Source organism: Pteropus vampyrus, unplaced genomic scaffold (genome assembly GCF_000151845.1).
Source record: "Pteropus vampyrus isolate Shadow unplaced genomic scaffold, Pvam_2.0 Scaffold2, whole genome shotgun sequence".
In the NCBI taxonomy this organism is placed as follows: Eukaryota; Metazoa; Chordata; class Mammalia; order Chiroptera; family Pteropodidae; genus Pteropus; species Pteropus vampyrus.
In genome coordinates, this window is record NW_011888783.1 from 6,386,493 (window position 1) to 6,391,795 (window position 5,303).

Consider the following 5,303-nt stretch of genomic DNA (forward strand, 5'->3'; position numbering starts at 1 on the left):
CCACCATCTTTTAAGGCTATTCCTAGTAAGGCTATAGGAGAGTTAGCCATCCATTTTTAATTTACACACATATACACATCTGACACATCCAAAAACCAAACTCAGGTTTTTTTCTGTCAGATTGTCATAGGTATAAGCCAAAGGAGGTGCAATATTTTAACATTACCCAGCTTTGGCAAATGATAACATAGAGGTCTGGGCTCTCTGCTCATGAACCTTACCTTCTGATACTACTCGTGCTGTTGTATATGCCAATTCCATATTATGATGAATTGCTGCTGGGCCTGACCAACTTTATGACACGATGGATCTGACAGACCCCAGCTCTTGATAGACATTTGCGGATACATGATCAATTAATTTGTGTCCCGTGGTTAGGGGCTTCATTTCTACCATGGCAGGCCATGAGTTGTTTTTCCAAAGGTAAATTTCATGTTCCAAAACCTCAAGAACATACATGCAATTCCCCCACTTGGGCTTGCCACAACATCCACATTTCACCTTTATCCATCACCAGTACCTCTAATACCATAGGGTCTTGCATTCACCATATCAATGGCTTTATATCATGTACCTGAGGACATGTTAATGATCTCTAGCAAAAATATCACATCCGACACAGTCACTGCAATTGAGATTACTATTTCATTGAGTTTGTAGTTGCAGTAGTCTGCTGTCATATTTCCAAGATCCTTCTGGTTTTTGCAAGGGCCATAATGGTGAATTAAATGGAAATTTGATAAAGACCAACACCCCTGCGTAGTCTAGATTCTTAAGGGTGATACTAATTAGTCAGTATGTTATTCTCAATTATACTTTCAGAGACTGGAGAAATAACTGCTGGATGTGGAGCATCACAGGCCAAATGTTTCTCAGGACTCTATTATCTATCCTCCATATGCCCCAATTCTAATAGAGGGACCATAATAGTGCTTCAAGTTTCTGGGTATTGCTATACATTCAGACGGTGTCCAAAAGTCCTTGAAATGTTTGGGTATTTCCCTTTCCCCAATCCATAGTACTGGGGTGGCCAACTCATTCTAGTTAACTCAGGACTTTCCAATTAAAAAAAAAAAAGTCCCATGTTCCAAGAAGCCCCTGAGTTCTGAGAAAACTGGGATGATTGCCCGCTATAATAGTTACCAAGTAAATGACTTTGGGGGAAGGAGTGGGAAAATCATTACTGGGTGTGCTGTGCTATTGCTATTTCCTTCCTATTAGGGACTTGGTCGCCTCTTCAGTCAGTGGATTCTGGGTCGGAAGACTACCTCAGATCCAGAAACTTAGCACTGGATTGTGACTTTTAATTAGGACGATTGGCCTTGGCCTTTTGGTCATCCATTCTCCATTCTTATGATGATAATGCAAGCTGAACAGAATACCTTTATTGGATTCCCATCTATTATGCCCCTAGTGGCACTCTAAGTAACCATTTCCATCCCTTGGTTTGGGCCTCCTGGCTGCTACTCTGACCCTGCCACTTATTACTATAATTTCATCTACCTAGATTTTGGCAATTAAATGCTAACACCTGGCCTTTATTTGGATCCAATCATGCTCATGGCTATCACTGAGACTAGTAATCGGATCCTCTCCTCCTGTCAGCCCTGGGTTACAGGTGAGTGGAGGGCGAATGAGCGAAGCTTCATCTGTATTTGCAGCAGCTCCCCAGCACTAGCATCACCACCTCAGCTCCACCTCATATCATTAGATTCTCATAGGAGCACTGGTCCATGGTGCCATAAAGGTTCGGGACCACGGTTCTTTAGGATATTAGCCCTTATTTGCACTAGCCTATCCTTGGTTGACTTACGCTGTGACTTAACCTAATTATATGCCTAGGGGTCATAACAGAAGGTAAAGGCAGACCCTCAATGAGGACACATGATATTTTGTGGGGAGAGGACTCTGCAGTACCTGAAAGCAAGGGGGGATGGGCAGACTAGCCCTTAAGAGAAAGGGTTGACTCACTTCTGCATTTTCAGAGTTCAGAAATGTCTGAGAATTCAAACTGTTCAGTCATATACCCAGATGTTCTCATCCCAAAAATTAAGATCCCATTTTTTTCCTAACAGGCCTGATCTCGTCATAACTAACCTGCTTTGGTTGGGCATTTAACCTTAACTGGAGCTCTACCAGTCCATTATCTCCTGATCTTCAGCTTCCTCTGCCTTCCTGCTGCAGGAGAGTGTTTTTGCAAGCTATCAAGAAGATCTGTTGGCTTTACTGCTTAGTATTCAGTTGCCCACACCTTTTCATCATCTTTTTCTAGGGTAGTAATGGGCTTAACAATATCCATCCATTGACATTGTCCTTATAGTTATCTTCCCCAGTACTTCTCAAAGGTCCGATAGTTTACACCAGCTGATGCATACTCCCCTCCCCCAGTGGTATTCCATCATAACTCACCAATGAAGAGAATTTTAGTAATTGGATATCCACGTTATACCCACCGGTGTCTGTTTCACTTACCAATGACAAGGTCTCATTGACCCCTGGGCTGAAAATGATCCACCTTCCAAACCCTAATTTGTCACCTACTTTCTCAGACCCCTCCATTACCAACAGGCATAGGTTATTTCTTCCAAAAGCAAATGTTTAAATAGAATTTGATGTGCAAGGTATTTATTAAGCATTAACACCTGTGAAAAAGAAGCCCCTGATCCTGTCCTTATTTAAATTTTGGTATTTTGTTCATCATTTCTCCTTACCCGATTCCCTTCCCTGGGGGAAGAAAACCAAATTTGGCAGAAGAAGTAGAACTGTGAAGCCTTGGTCATACTCCTGTCACAATCAATCATGGGTTGTAGGTCATTCCAGGGAGGGTGTGCCATCGGCCTCGGTAGTGCTCTGCAGCTGAGGCAGACTCTGAAGAAGCTGGAAGCTGCAGGCTGTCCACTGATCACACTCCCAGCAGCCACAGCCACAAGTTCTTCCATGAAGGCTGATATGGGTCACACGTTTCCTGTTTACTATAAGTATAGAAGGAGAAAATTATGGAATTAAAGGAACACCAAGAAGGTAATTGGTAAGAGAAAGGAGGGAAAAAGAAGTCTAAAATAATTATTTTTGTAGTAGATATTACTTAGATGAAGGAACCAATACGTTTGTTTGTTTGTTTGTTTTTTTCTGAGTATTTGGGAAACTACACTTCCCAGCCCCACTGTAGTCAGGTAAAGCTCTGTGACTAGCTCATACGAATGTAAATGTGAGAAAAAATAAAGTTTGTCACCTGCTGCCAGACAGCGAAAAGCCCCTGCACCATCTATTCTCTCTTCCCCAGCCAGAGACCTGGGAAGCCACATATGCCACGTGGCACGGCAGCAAGAGTAGCACCTCTAGCAGCCTGCACCCTTGAGGTAAGCACTTAAATGTTAAGTTTGAGCTCAGAAGAGATTTGAGGTGAAAATATAAATTTAGGGGTCATAGCATATTGATAGATATTATAAATAGGTCATAATATCTATCACAGTATTATCATATTGTGAATAGATAATATCCACCAAGGAGTAAGTACAGAGTAAATGGGGTATTTTGGACAGAGCTTTGAAGAGCTCAAATATTTAAAACTTGGGAGAAGACGGTAGCGAAGGAGGCCAAAAAAGGACGAGAAATGTTCTAATTTGAGATTTAACAATATTTAACTAGTCTATCTTCAAAACTCTTTTTTGAAGACTAAATGAAATTATTTAATCTCTTAAAATGTAAGGTACTTGGGGGCACAGACTTTGTTGTCTTGTCATTGCTGAATGCTCAGCATACAGTGCTTGGCATATGTGGTTGTCGTATATGTTGAACTATTGAATTATAAAGACAAGTGGCCAGATAGGAGGGGGAAGATTTTTTTTTTTTTTAATGTGGCATTAGAAAACTAAAGAAAGAAAATGTAATCAACATATAGAGATTAGTCAATAAGATCAGGACTGAAAAATGCAATTTTGCCTTAGCAATATGAAAAGCATTTATGACCTTAGCTAAGAGAATTTTAGTGGAGGGGTGGGAGCAAAGCCCAGATTGCATTGAGGAGAGAATGCAGGTGAGGACATTGAAACAAGGAGCATACATAACTCCAGAAGGGAGATTATAAAGGAAAAGAGAGAAAAGTAGAAAAGGATGTTTGTTTCGGAGATTTTTAAAAACTGAGACTTGAACATATTTAAATATAATTGAAAGCTGGTGTGTGTGATAATTGATAATAACAGAAGGATCTAGAGCACATGTGAATATCCTGTTAGTAGAATGCAGGGACATATCCACTATAACAGAAGGAAGAAAGGGAAAGTATTATAGGTGTGGGCAGGTTTGAATTTTTGTTGGCAGGAGATGGTGAAGTTGTAGTCAGACTGGTAGAAAATTACAAGGCTCAAGGTCATGGAAATGGATTAAATTAACTTTTATTTTCTTCAGAGAAATAGAAAGTGAATTTAGTAGTGAAACAGAAATTCAGGCAGTTTGAAGTACTGTTTAAGTTTGTTGGCTCTGAATTTATATGTCATTAATCTGAGTTATTGGATGATTTCTAGCTACACAAAGTAATCTATGTGCGACCATAGAGAACTTGGAGATTTGAATTCACCTATGGTAAGCCGTTGTAATTAAAAGAAAATGAACAAGAAAGTTTGGCGCCTCAACAGTGAGAGATTAAAGAGATAGACTCAAAATCTAAACTAGATTAGAAGAGAATGTAGAAGCCTGACTCGAGGCAAAATAAATGAGTAAATAAATTAGAGGACAAAGATTAGTCAAACAAGAGTATTCAGGCAAGAAGTTTGGATCAGAAAAAATAATGGTTAAAGAAGAGATTTCAGAGGTGGTTTAACCTCATAGACATTCACTTCCCTCTTGACGACAGGAGTTCATGAGGAAAGAAAGTTGATAAAGCTGTTGCCAGAAATCCTCAGGAAGGGAGTGCTTACAAGGTCTACCAAGAAGGGGAGATAAAGGGGGGAAGCATACAGAAATGGTAAACTTTTCGAGGGAACTGGCATTTTTATAAAATAGTTGGTAGCTGTGATGTTAAAATGGCAACAAGTAGAGAGAAAACTGACCCCAACTCTCAATCCCGCCGCAGGACAGTATGAGAAAACAAGTATGCAGGGAAGTGGAGTCTCTGAGGAGGAGCACAGGTTAGGGCGAGAAGGGAGGCAGCAAAATAGTTTATGGAAAGGTCACAGGTGGAGGGAGCTCTTGGTAGTGGAATCAGAAGTCCAGAGAAAAAAGGTAGAATTTGGGAAGAGGAGTGAGTTGTTAGGAATACTAAGTATTATGAGGATAAGAATGAGTGGAAAGAAGATAGGGCTTAA